Genomic DNA, 15,131 nt, shown 5'->3' with positions numbered 1-15,131 from the left:
ATAGTTTCACAGATGTCCCAATAGGTTCACATATGTCCCAGTAGTTTTACAGATGTCCCAGTAGTTTCACAGATGTCCCATTAGTTTCACAGATGTCCCCACAGTTTCACAGATGTCCCAATAGTTTCACAGATGTTCCAATAGTTTAACAGATGTCCCAATAGTTTAACAGATGTCCCAGTAGTTTAACAGATGTCCCAGCAGTTTCACAGATGTCCCAATAGTTTAACAGATGTCCCAGTAGTATTACAGATGGCCCAGTAGTTTCACACATGTCCCAGTAGTTCCACAGACGCCCCAACAGTTTCACATATGTCCCATTAGTTTCACAGATGTCCCCATAGTTTCACAGATCTCCCAATAGTTTCACAGATGTCCCAGTAGGTTAACAGATGTCCCCATAGTTTCACAGATGTCCCAATAGGTTCACATATGTCCCAGTAGTTTTACAGATGTCCCAGTAGTTTCACAGATGTCCCATTAGTTTCACAGATGTCCCCACAGTTTCACAGATGTCCCAATAGTTTCACAGATGTTCCAATAGTTTAACAGATGTCCCAGTAGTTTTACAGATGTCCCAGTAGTTTCACACATGTCCCAGTAGTTTCACAGACGCCCCAATAGTTTCACATATGTCCCATTAGTTTCACAGATGTCCCCATAGTTTCACAGATGTCCCAATAGTTTCACAGATGTACCAATAGTTTCACAGATGTCCCAATAGTTTCACAGATGTACCAATAGTTTCACAGATGTCCCAATAGTTTAACAGATGTCCCAATAGTTTCACCCATGTCCCAATAGTTTCACAGATGTCCCAGGAGTTTAACAGATGTCCCAAAAGTTTAACAGATGTCCCAGTTGTTTCACAGATGTCCCAATAGATTCACAGATGTCCCAATAGGTTCACATATGTCCCAGTAGTTTTACAGATGTCCCAGTAGTTTCACAGATGTCCCAATAGTTTAACACATGGCCCAGTAGTTTAACAGATGTCCCAGTAGTTTCACAGATGTCCCAGTAGGTTAACAGATGTCCCCATAGTTTCACAGATGTCCCAATCGTTTCACAGATGTCCCAGTAGTTTTACAGTTATCCCAGTAGGTTAACAGATGTCCCCATAGTTTCACAGATGTCCCATTAGTTTAACAGATGTCCCAGTAGTTTAACAGATGTCCCAGTAGTTTCACAGATGTCCCAGTAGGTTAACAGATGTCCCCATAGTTTCACAGATGTCCCAATAGGTTCACATATGTCCGAGTAGTTTTACAGATGTCCCAGTAGTTTCACAGATGTCCCATTAGTTTCACAGATGTCCCCACAGTTTCACAGATGTCCCAATAGTTTCACAGATGTTCCAATAGTTTAACAGATGTCCCAGTAGTTTTACAGATGTCCCAGTAGTTTCACACATGTCCCAGTAGTTTCACAGACGCCCCAATAGTTTCACATATGTCCCATTAGTTTCACAGATGTCCCCATAGTTTCACAGATGTCCAAATAGTTTCACAGATGTACCAATAGTTTCACAGATGTCCCAATAGCTTAACAGATGTCCCAATAGTTTCACCCATGTCCCAATAGTTTCACAGATGTCCCAAAAGTTTAACAGATGTCCCAAAAGTTTAACAGATGTCCCAGTTGTTTCACAGATGTCCTAATAGTTTCACAGATGTCCCAATAGGTTGACATATGTCCCAGTAGTTTTACAGATGTCCCAGTAGTTTCACAGATGTCCCAATAGTTTAACACATGGCCCAGTAGTTTTACAGATGTCCCAGTAGTTTCACAGATGTCCCAATAGTTTAACACATGGCCCAGTAGTTTAACAGATGTCCCAGTAGTTTCACAGATGTCCCAGTAGGCTAACAGATGTCCCCATAGTTTCACAGATGTCCCAATCGTTTCACAGATGTCCCAGTAGTTTTACAGTTATCCCAGTAGGTTAACAGATGTCCCCATAGTTTCACATATGTCCCAATAGTTTAACAGATGTCCCAGTAGTTTAACAGATGTCCCAGTAGTTTCACAGATGTCCCAGTAGGTTAACAGATGTCCCCATAGTTTCACAGATGTCCCAATAGGTTCACATATGTCCCAGTAGTTTTACAGATGTCCCAGTAGTTTCACAGATGTCCCAATAGTTTAACAGATGTCCCAATAGTTTCACCAATGTCCCAATAGTTTCACAGATGTCCCAGGAGTTTAACAGATGTCCCAAAAGTTTAACAGATGTCCCAGTTGTTTCACAGATGTCCCAATAGTTTCACAGATGTCCCAATAGGTTCACATATGTCCCAGTAGTTTTACAGATGTCCCAGTAGTTTCACAGATGTCCCAATAGTTTAACACATGGCCCAGTAGTTTAACAGATGTCCCAGTAGTTTCACAGATGTCCCAGTAGGTTAACAGATGTCCCCATAGTTTCACAGATGTCAAAATAGGTTCACATATGTCCCAGTAGTTTTACAGATGTCTCAGTAGTTTTACAGTTATCCCAGTAGGTTAACAGATGTCCCCATAGTTTCACAGATGTCCCAATAGTTTAACAGATGTCCCAGTAGTTTAACAGATGTCCCAGTAGTTTCACAGATGTCCCAATAGGTTCACATATGTCCCAGTAGTTTTACAGATGTCCCAGTAGTTTCACAGATGTCCCATTAGTTTCACAGATGTCCCCACAGTTTCACAGATGTCCCAATAGTTTCCCAGATGTCCCAATAGTTTCACAGATGTCCCCATAGTTTCACAGATGTACCAGTAGTTTCACAGATGTCCCAATAGTTTCATAGATGTCCCAATAGTTTCACAGATGTACTAGTAGTTTCACAGATGTCCCAATAGGTTCACATATGTCCCAATAGATTCACATATGTCCCAGTAGTTTCACACATGTCCCAGGAGTTTCACAGACGCCCCAATAGTTTCACATATGTCCCATTAGTTTCACAGATGTCCCCATAGTTTCACAGATGTCCCAATAGTTTCACAGATGTACCAATAGTTTCACAGATGTCCCAATAGTTTAACAGATGTCCCAATAGTTTCACCCATGTCCCAATAGTCTCACAAATGTCCCAGGAGTTTAACAGATGTCCCAAAAGTTTAACAGATGTCCCAGTTGTTTCACAGATGTCCCAATAGTTTCACAGATGTCCCAATAGGTTCACATATGTCCCAGTAGTTTTACAGATGTCCCAGTAGTTTCACAGATGTCCCAATAGTTTAACACATGGCCCAGTAGTTTAACAGATGTCCCAGTAGTTTCACAGATGTCCCAGTAGGTTAACAGATGTCCCCATAGTTTCACAGATGTCCCAATCATTTCACAGATGTCTCAGTAGTTTTACAGTTATCCCAGTAGGTTAACAGATGTCCCCATAGTTTCACAGATGTCCCAATAGTTTAACAGATGTCCCAGTAGTTTAACAGATGTCCCAGTAGTTTCACAGATGTCCCAATAGGTTCACATATGTCCCAGTAGTTTTACAGATGTCCCAGTAGTTTCACAGATGTCCCATTAGTTTCACAGATGTCCCCACAGTTTCACAGATGTCCCAATAGTTTCCCAGATGTCCCAATAGTTTCACAGATGTCCCCATAGTTTCACAGATGTACCAGTGGTTTCACAGATGTCCCAATAGTTTCACAGATGTCCCAATAGTTTCACAGATGTACTAGTAGTTTCACAGATGTCCCAATAGGTTCACATATGTCCCAATAGATTCACATATGTCCCAGTAGTTTTACAGATGTCCCAGTAGTTTCACAGATGTCCCAATAGTTTAACAGATGTCCCAGTAGATTAACAGATGTCCCAATAGTTTCACAGATGTCCCAATAGTTTCACAGATGTCCCAATAGGTTCACATATGTCCCAGTAGTTTTACAGATGTCCCAGTAGTTTCACAGATGTCCCAGTAGGTTAACAGATGTCCCCATAGTTTCACAGATGTCCCAATCGTTTCACAGATGTCCCAGTAGTTTTACAGATATCCCAATAGTTTCACAGATGTCCCAGTAGTTTCACAGATGTCCCAATAGTTTCACAGATGTCCCAATAGTTTCACAGATGTACTAGTAGTTTCACAGATGTCCCAGGAGTTTAACAGATGTCCCAAAAGTTTAACAGATGTCCCAGTTGTTTCACAGATGTCCCAATAGTTTCACAGATGTCCCAATAGGTTCACATATGTCCCAGTAGTTTTACAGATGTCCCAGTAGTTTAACAGATGTCCCAGTAGTTTCACAGATGTCCCAGTAGGTTAACAGATGTCCCCATAGTTTCACAGATGTCCCAATCGTTTCACAGATGTCCCAGTAGTTTTACAGTTATCCCAGTAGGTTAACAGATGTCCCCATAGTTTCACAGATGTCCCAATAGTTTAACAGATGTCCCAGTAGTTTAACAGATGTCCCAGTAGTTTCACAGATGTCCCAGTAGGTTAACAGATGTCCCCATAGTTTCACAGATGTCAAAATAGGTTCACATATGTCCCAGTAGTTTTACAGATGTCCCAGTAGTTTCACAGATGTCCCATTAGTTTCACAGATATCCCCACAGTTTCACAGATGTCCCAATAGTTTCACAGATGTTCCAATAGTTTAACAGATGTCCCAGTAGTTTTACAGATGTCCCAGTAGTTTCACACGTGTCCCAGTAGTTTCACAGACGCCCTAATAGTTTCACATATGTCCCATTAGTTTCACAGATGTCCCCATAGTTTCACAGATGTCCCAATAGTTTCACAGATGTACCAATAGTTTCACAGATGTCCCAATAGTTTAACAGATGTCCCCATAGTTTCACAGATGTCCCAATAGTTTAACAGATGTCCCAGTAGTTTAACAGATGTCCCAGTAGTTTCACAGATGTCCCAGTAGGTTAACAGATGTCCCCATAGTTTCACAGATGTCCCAATAGGTTCACATATGTCCCAGTAGTTTCACAGATGTCCCCACAGTTTAACAGATGTCCCAATAGTTTCCCAGATGTCCCAATAGTTTCACAGATGTCCCCATAGTTTCACAGATGTACCAGTAGTTTCACAGATGTCCCAATAGTTTCACAGATGTCCCAATAGTTTCACAGATGTACTAGTAGTTTCACAGATGTCCCAATAGGTTAACATATGTCCCAATAGGTTCACATATGTCCCAGTAGTTTTACAGATGTCCCAGTAGTTTCACAGATGTCCCAATAGTTTAACAGATGTCCCAGTAGATTAACAGATGTCCCAGTAGTTTCACAGATGTCCAAATAGTTTCACAGATGTACCAGTAGTTTCACAGATGTCCCAATAGTTTAACAGATGTCCCAATAGTTCACCCATGTCCCAATAGTTTCACAGATGTCTCAGGAGTTTAACAGATGTCCGAATAGTTTAACAGATGTCCCAGTTGTTTCACAGATGTCCCAATAGTTTCCCAGATGTCCCAATAGTTTCACAGATGTCCCAATAGGTTCACATATGTCCCAGTAGTTTTACAGATGTCCCAGTAGTTTCACAGATGTCCCAGTAGGTTAACAGATGTCCCCATAGTTTCACAGATGTCCCAATCGTTTCACAGATGTCCCAGTAGTTTTACAGATATCCCAATAGTTTCACAGATGTCCCAGTAGTTTCACAGATGTCCCAATAGTTTCACAGATGTACTAGTAGTTTCACAGATGTCCCAGGAGTTTAACAGATGTCCCAAAAGTTTAACAGATGTCCCAGTTGTTTCACAGATGTCCCAATAGTTTCACAGATGTCCCAATAGGTTCACATATGTCCCAGTAGTTTTACAGATGTCCCAGTAGTTTAACAGATGTCCCAGCAGTTTCACAGATGTCCCAGTAGGTTAACAGATGTCCCCATAGTTTCACAGATGTCCCAATCGTTTAACAGATGTCCCAGTAGTTTTACAGTTATCCCAGTAGGTTAACAGATGTCCCCATAGTTTCACAGATGTCCCAATAGTTTAACAGATGTCCCAGTAGTTTAACAGATGTCCCAGTAGTTTCACAGATGTCCCAGTAGGTTAACAGATGTCCCCATAGTTTCACAGATGTCCCAATAGGTTCACATATGTCCCAGTAGTTTTACAGATGTCCCAGTAGTTTCACAGATGTCCCATTAGTTTCACAGATGTCCCCACAGTTTCACAGATGTCCAAATAGTTTCACAGATGTTCCAATAGTTTAACAGATGTCCCAGTAGTTTTACAGATGTCCCAGTAGTTTCACACGTGTCCCAGTAGTTTCACAGACGCCCCAATAGTTTCACATATGTCCCATTAGTTTCACAGATGTCCCCATAGTTTCACAGATGTCCCAATAGTTTCACAGATGTACCAATAGTTTCACAGATGTCCCAATAGTTTAACAGATGTCCCAATAGTTTCACCCATGTCCCAATAGTTTCACAGATGTCCCAGGAGTTTAACAGATATCCCAAAAGTTTAACAGATGTCCCAGTTGTTTCACAGATGTCCCAATAGTTTCACAGATGTCCCAATAGGTTCACATATGTCCCAGTAGTTTTACAGATGTCCCAGTAGTTTCACAGATGTCCCAATAGTTTAACACATGGCCCAGTAGTTTAACAGATGTCCCAGGAGTTTAACAGATGTCCCAAAAGTTTAACAGATGTCCCAGTAGTTTCACAGATGTCCCAGTAGGTTAACAGATGTCCCCATAGTTTCACAGATGTCCCAATCGTTTCACAGATGTCCCAGTAGTTTTACAGTTATCCCAGTAGGTTAACAGATGTCCCCATAGTTTCACAGATGTCCCAATAGTTTAACAGATGTCCCAGTAGTTTAACAGATGTCCCAGTAGTTTCACAGATGTCCCAGTAGGTTAACAGATGTCCCCATAGTTTCACAGATGTCAAAATAGGTTCACATATGTCCCAGTAGTTTTACAGATGTCCCAGTAGTTTCACAGATGTCCCATTAGTTTCACAGATATCCCCACAGTTTCACAGATGTCCCAATAGTTTCACAGATGTTCCAATAGTTTAACAGATGTCCCAGTAGTTTTACAGATGTCCCAGTAGTTTCACACGTGTCCCAGTAGTTTCACAGACGCCCCAATAGTTTCACATATGTCCCATTAGTTTCACAGATGTCCCCATAGTTTCACAGATGTCCCAATAGTTTCACAGATGTACCAATAGTTTCACAGATGTCCCAATAGTTTAACAGATGTCCCCATAGTTTCACAGATGTCCCAATAGTTTAACAGATGTCCCAGTAGTTTAACAGATGTCCCAGTAGTTTCACAGATGTCCCAGTAGGTTAACAGATGTCCCCATAGTTTCACAGATGTCCCAATAGGTTCACATATGTCCCAGTAGTTTCACAGATGTCCCCACAGTTTAACAGATGTCCCAATAGTTTCCCAGATGTCCCAATAGTTTCACAGATGTCCCCATAGTTTCACAGATGTACCAGTAGTTTCACAGATGTCCCAATAGTTTCACAGATGTCCCAATAGTTTCACAGATGTACTAGTAGTTTCACAGATGTCCCAATAGGTTAACATATGTCCCAATAGGTTCACATATGGCCCAGTAGTTTTACAGATGTCCCAGTAGTTTCACAGATGTCCCAATAGTTTAACAGATGTCCCAGTAGATTAACAGATGTCCCAGTAGTTTCACAGATGTCCAAATAGTTTCACAGATGTACCAGTAGTTTCACAGATGTCCCAATAGTTTAACAGATGTCCCAATAGTTCACCCATGTCCCAATAGTTTCACAGATGTCTCAGGAGTTTAACAGATGTCCCAATAGTTTAACAGATGTCCCAGTTGTTTCACAGATGTCCCAATAGTTTCACAGATGTCCCAATAGTTTCACAGATGTCCCAATAGGTTCACATATGTCCCAGTAGTTTTACAGATGTCCCAGTAGTTTCACAGATGTCCCAGTAGGTTAACAGATGTCCCCATAGTTTCACAGATGTCCCAATCGTTTCACAGATGTCCCAGTAGTTTTACAGATATCCCAATAGTTTCACAGATGTCCCAGTAGTTTCACAGATGTCCCAATAGTTTCACAGATGTACTAGTAGTTTCACAGATGTCCCAGGAGTTTAACAGATGTCCCAAAAGTTTAACAGATGTCCCAGTTGTTTCACAGATGTCCCAATAGTTTCACAGATGTCCCAATAGGTTCACATATGTCCCAGTAGTTTTACAGATGTCCCAGTAGTTTAACAGATGTCCCAGTAGTTTCACAGATGTCCCAGTAGGTTAACAGATGTCCCCATAGTTTCACAGATGTCCCAATCGTTTAACAGATGTCCCAGTAGTTTTACAGTTATCCCAGTAGGTTAACAGATGTCCCCATAGTTTCACAGATGTCCCAATAGTTTAACAGATGTCCCAGTAGTTTAACAGATGTCCCAGTAGTTTCACAGATGTCCCAGTAGGTTAACAGATGTCCCCATAGTTTCACAGATGTCCCAATAGGTTCACATATGTCCCAGTAGTTTTACAGATGTCCCAGTAGTTTCACAGATGTCCCATTAGTTTCACAGATGTCCCCACAGTTTCACAGATGTCCAAATAGTTTCACAGATGTTCCAATAGTTTAACAGATGTCCCAGTAGTTTTACAGATGTCCCAGTAGTTTCACACGTGTCCCAGTAGTTTCACAGACGCCCCAATAGTTTCACATATGTCCCATTAGTTTCACAGATGTCCCCATAGTTTCACAGATGTCCCAATAGTTTCACAGATGTACCAATAGTTTCACAGATGTCCCAATAGTTTAACAGATGTCCCAATAGTTTCACCCATGTCCCAATAGTTTCACAGATGTCCCAGGAGTTTAACAGATATCCCAAAAGTTTAACAGATGTCCCAGTTGTTTCACAGATGTCCCAATAGTTTCACAGATGTCCCAATAGGTTCACATATGTCCCAGTAGTTTTACAGATGTCCCAGTAGTTTCACAGATGTCCCAATAGTTTAACACATGGCCCAGTAGTTTAACAGATGTCCCAGGAGTTTAACATATGTCCCAAAAGTTTAACAGATGTCCCAGTTGTTTCACAGATGTCCCAATAGTTTCACAGATGTCCCAATAGGTTCACATATGTCCCAGTAGTTTTACAGATGTCCCAGTAGTTTAACAGATGTCCCAGTAGTTTCACAGATGTCCCAGTAGGTTAACAGATGTCCCCATAGTTTCACAGATGTCCCAATCGTTTCACAGATGTCCCAGTAGTTTTACAGTTATCCCAGTAGGTTAACAGATGTCCCCATAGTTTTACAGATGTCCCAATAGTTTAACAGATGTCCCAGTAGTTTAACAGATGTCCCAGTAGTTTCACAGATGTCCCAGTAGGTTAACAGATGTCCCCATAGTTTCACAGATGTCCCAATAGGTTCACATATGTCCCAGTAGTTTTACAGATGTCCCAGTAGTTTCACAGATGTCCCATTAGTTTCACAGATGTCCCCACAGTTTCACAGATGTCCCAATAGTTTCACAGATGTTCCAACAGTTTAACAGATGTCCCAGTAGTTTTACAGATGTCCCAGTAGTTTCACACGTGTCCCAGTAGTTTCACAGATGCCCCAATAGTTTCACATATGTCCCATTAGTTTCACAGATGTCCCCATAGTTTCACAGATGTCCCAATAGTTTCACAGATGTACCAATAGTTTCACAGATGTCCCAATAGTTTAACAGATGTCCCAATAGTTTCACCCATGTCCCAATAGTTTCACAGATGTCCCAGGAGTTTAACAGATATCCCAAAAGTTTAACAGATGTCCCAGTTGTTTCACAGATGTCCCAATAGTTTAACACATGGCCCAGTAGTTTAACAGATGTCCCAGTAGTTTCACAGATGTCCCAGTAGGTTAACAGATGTCCCCATAGTTTCACAGATGTCCCAATCGTTTCACAGATGTCTCAGTAGTTTTACAGTTATCCCAGTAGGTTAACAGATGTCCCCATAGTTTCACAGATGTCCCAATAGTTTAACAGATGTCCCAGTAGTTTAACAGATGTCCCAGTAGTTTCACAGATGTCCCAGTAGGTTAACAGATGTCCCCATAGTTTCACAGATGTCCCAATAGGTTCACATATGTCCCAGTAGTTTTACAGATGTCCCAGTAGTTTCACAGATGTTCCATTAGTTTCACAGATGTCCCCACAGTTTCACAGATGTCCCAATAGTTTCACAGATGTCCCCATAGTTTCAAAGATGTACCAGTAGTTTCACAGATGTCCCAATAGTTTCACAGATGTCCCAATAGTTTCACAGATGTACTAGTAGTTTCACAGATGTCCCAGTAGATTAACAGATGTCCCAGTAGTTTCACAGATGTCCAAATAGTTTCACAGATGTCCCAATAGTTTCACAGATGTCCCAATAGTTTCACAGATGTACTAGTAGTTTCACAGATGTCCCAATAGGTTCACATATGTCCCAATAGGTTCACATATGTCCCAGTAGTTTTACAGATGTCCCAGTAGTTTCACAGATGTCCCAATAGTTTAACAGATGTCCCAGTAGATTAACAGATGTCCCAGTAGTTTCACAGATGTCCAAATAGTTTCACAGATGTACCAGTAGTTTCACAGATGTCCCAATAGTTTAACAGATGTCCCAATAGTTCACCCATGTCCCAATAGTTTCACAGATGTCTCAGGAGTTTAACAGATGTCCCAATAGTTTAACAGATGTCCCAGTTGTTTCACAGATGTCCCAATAGTTTCACAGATGTACCAATAGTTTTACAGATGTCCCAGTAGTTTCACAGATGTCCCAATAGTTTAACAGATGTCCCAGTAGATTAACAGATGTCCCAGTAGTTTCACAGATGTCCAAATAGTTTCACAGATGTACCAGTAGTTTCACAGATGTCCCAATAGTTCACCCATGTCCCAATAGTTTCACAGATGTCTCAGGAGTTTAACAGATGTCCCAATAGTTTAACAGATGTCCCAGTTGTTTCACAGATGTCCCAATAGTTTCACAGATGTCCCAATAGTTGCACAGATGTCCCAATAGGTTCACATATGTCCCAATAGTTTAACAGATGTCCCAGTAGTTTTACAGATGTCCCAGTAGTTTCACACGTGTCCCAGTAGTTTCACAGACGCCCCAATAGTTTCACATATGTCCCATTAGTTTCACAGATGTCCCCATAGTTTCACAGATGTCCCAATAGTTTCACAGATGTACCAATAGTTTCACAGATGTCCCAATAGTTTAACAGATGTCCCCATAGTTTCACAGATGTCCCAATAGTTTAACAGATGTCCCAGTAGTTTAACAGATGTCCCAGTAGTTTCACAGATGTCCCAGTAGGTTAACAGATGTCCCCATAGTTTCACAGATGTCCCAATAGGTTCACATATGTCCCAGTAGTTTCACAGATGTCCCCACAGTTTAACAGATGTCCCAATAGTTTCCCAGATGTCCCAATAGTTTCACAGATGTCCCCATAGTTTCACAGATGTACCAGTAGTTTCACAGATGTCCCAATAGTTTCACAGATGTCCCAATAGTTTCACAGATGTACTAGTAGTTTCACAGATGTCCCAATAGGTTAACATATGTCCCAATAGGTTCACATATGGCCCAGTAGTTTTACAGATGTCCCAGTAGTTTCACAGATGTCCCAATAGTTTAACAGATGTCCCAGTAGATTAACAGATGTCCCAGTAGTTTCACAGATGTCCAAATAGTTTCACAGATGTACCAGTAGTTTCACAGATGTCCCAATAGTTTAACAGATGTCCCAATAGTTCACCCATGTCCCAATAGTTTCACAGATGTCTCAGGAGTTTAACAGATGTCCCAATAGTTTAACAGATGTCCCAGTTGTTTCACAGATGTCCCAATAGTTTCACAGATGTCCCAATAGTTTCACAGATGTCCCAATAGGTTCACATATGTCCCAGTAGTTTTACAGATGTCCCAGTAGTTTCACAGATGTCCCAGTAGGTTAACAGATGTCCCCATAGTTTCACAGATGTCCCAATCGTTTCACAGATGTCCCAGTAGTTTTACAGATATCCCAATAGTTTCACAGATGTCCCAGTAGTTTCACAGATGTCCCAATAGTTTCACAGATGTACTAGTAGTTTCACAGATGTCCCAGGAGTTTAACAGATGTCCCAAAAGTTTAACAGATGTCCCAGTTGTTTCACAGATGTCCCAATAGTTTCACAGATGTCCCAATAGGTTCACATATGTCCCAGTAGTTTTACAGATGTCCCAGTAGTTTAACAGATGTCCCAGTAGTTTCACAGATGTCCCAGTAGGTTAACAGATGTCCCCATAGTTTCACAGATGTCCCAATCGTTTAACAGATGTCCCAGTAGTTTTACAGTTATCCCAGTAGGTTAACAGATGTCCCCATAGTTTCACAGATGTCCCAATAGTTTAACAGATGTCCCAGTAGTTTAACAGATGTCCCAGTAGTTTCACAGATGTCCCAGTAGGTTAACAGATGTCCCCATAGTTTCACAGATGTCCCAATAGGTTCACATATGTCCCAGTAGTTTTACAGATGTCCCAGTAGTTTCACAGATGTCCCATTAGTTTCACAGATGTCCCCACAGTTTCACAGATGTCCAAATAGTTTCACAGATGTTCCAATAGTTTAACAGATGTCCCAGTAGTTTTACAGATGTCCCAGTAGTTTCACACGTGTCCCAGTAGTTTCACAGACGCCCCAATAGTTTCACATATGTCCCATTAGTTTCACAGATGTCCCCATAGTTTCACAGATGTCCCAATAGTTTCACAGATGTACCAATAGTTTCACAGATGTCCCAATAGTTTAACAGATGTCCCAATAGTTTCACCCATGTCCCAATAGTTTCACAGATGTCCCAGGAGTTTAACAGATATCCCAAAAGTTTAACAGATGTCCCAGTTGTTTCACAGATGTCCCAATAGTTTCACAGATGTCCCAATAGGTTCACATATGTCCCAGTAGTTTTACAGATGTCCCAGTAGTTTCACAGATGTCCCAATAGTTTAACACATGGCCCAGTAGTTTAACAGATGTCCCAGGAGTTTAACATATGTCCCAAAAGTTTAACAGATGTCCCAGTTGTTTCACAGATGTCCCAATAGTTTCACAGATGTCCCAATAGGTTCACAGATGTCCAAATAGTTTCACATATGTCCCAGTAGTTTTACAGATGTCCCAGTAGTTTCACAGATGTCCCATTAGTTTCACAGATGTCCCCACAGTTTCACAGATGTCCAAATAGTTTCACAGATGTTCCAATAGTTTAACAGATGTCCCAGTAGTTTTACAGATGTCCCAGTAGTTTCACACGTGTCCCAGTAGTTTCACAGACGCCCCAATAGTTTCACATATGTCCCATTAGTTTCACAGATGTCCCCATAGTTTCACAGATGTCCCAATAGTTTCACAGATGTACCAATAGTTTCACAGATGTCCCAATAGTTTAACAGATGTCCCAATAGTTTCACCCATGTCCCAATAGTTTCACAGATGTCCCAGGAGTTTAACAGATATCCCAAAAGTTTAACAGATGTCCCAGTTGTTTCACAGATGTCCCAATAGTTTCACAGATGTCCCAATAGGTTCACATATGTCCCAGTAGTTTTACAGATGTCCCAGTAGTTTCACAGATGTCCCAATAGTTTAACACATGGCCCAGTAGTTTAACAGATGTCCCAGGAGTTTAACATATGTCCCAAAAGTTTAACAGATGTCCCAGTTGTTTCACAGATGTCCCAATAGTTTCACAGATGTCCCAATAGGTTCACATATGTCCCAGTAGTTTTACAGATGTCCCAGTAGTTTAACAGATGTCCCAGTAGTTTCACAGATGTCCCAGTAGGTTAACAGATGTCCCCATAGTTTCACAGATGTCCCAATCGTTTCACAGATGTCCCAGTAGTTTTACAGTTATCCCAGTAGGTTAACAGATGTCCCCATAGTTTTACAGATGTCCCAATAGTTTAACAGATGTCCCAGTAGTTTAACAGATGTCCCAGTAGTTTCACAGATGTCCCAGTAGGTTAACAGATGTCCCCATAGTTTCACAGATGTCCCAATAGGTTCACATATGTCCCAGTAGTTTTACAGATGTCCCAGTAGTTTCACAGATGTCCCATTAGTTTCACAGATGTCCCCACAGTTTCACAGATGTCCCAATAGTTTCACAGATGTTCCAACAGTTTAACAGATGTCCCAGTAGTTTTACAGATGTCCCAGTAGTTTCACACGTGTCCCAGTAGTTTCACAGATGCCCCAATAGTTTCACATATGTCCCATTAGTTTCACAGATGTCCCCATAGTTTCACAGATGTCCCAATAGTTTCACAGATGTACCAATAGTTTCACAGATGTCCCAATAGTTTAACAGATGTCCCAATAGTTTCACCCATGTCCCAATAGTTTCACAGATGTCCCAGGAGTTTAACAGATATCCCAAAAGTTTAACAGATGTCCCAGTTGTTTCACAGATGTCCCAATAGTTTAACACATGGCCCAGTAGTTTAACAGATGTCCCAGTAGTTTCACAGATGTCCCAGTAGGTTAACAGATGTCCCCATAGTTTCACAGATGTCCCAATCGTTTCACAGATGTCTCAGTAGTTTTACAGTTATCCCAGTAGGTTAACAGATGTCCCCATAGTTTCACAGATGTCCCAATAGTTTAACAGATGTCCCAGTAGTTTAACAGATGTCCCAGTAGTTTCACAGATGTCCCAGTAGGTTAACAGATGTCCCCATAGTTTCACAGATGTCCCAATAGGTTCACATATGTCCCAGTAGTTTTACAGATGTCCCAGTAGTTTCACAGATGTTCCATTAGTTTCACAGATGTCCCCACAGTTTCACAGATGTCCCAATAGTTTCACAGATGTCCCCATAGTTTCAAAGATGTACCAGTAGTTTCACAGATGTCCCAATAGTTTCACAGATGTCCCAATAGTTTCACAGATGTACTAGTAGTTTCACAGATGTCCCAGTAGATTAACAGATGTCCCAGTAGTTTCACAGATGTCCAAATAGTTTCACAGATGTCCCAATAGTTTCACAGATGTCCCAATAGTTTCACAGATGTACTAGTAGTTTCACAGATGTCCCAATAGGTTCACATATGTCCCAATAGGTTCACATATGT

The sequence above is a fragment of the Petromyzon marinus genome, unplaced genomic scaffold (assembly GCF_048934315.1).
Source record: "Petromyzon marinus isolate PM22_M1 ecotype Great Lakes invasive population unplaced genomic scaffold, UKy_Petmar_22M1.pri1.0 PM_Scaffold_56, whole genome shotgun sequence".
NCBI lineage: Eukaryota > Metazoa > Chordata > Hyperoartia > Petromyzontiformes > Petromyzontidae > Petromyzon > Petromyzon marinus.
Note: the sequence above shows the minus strand (reverse complement) of the source record.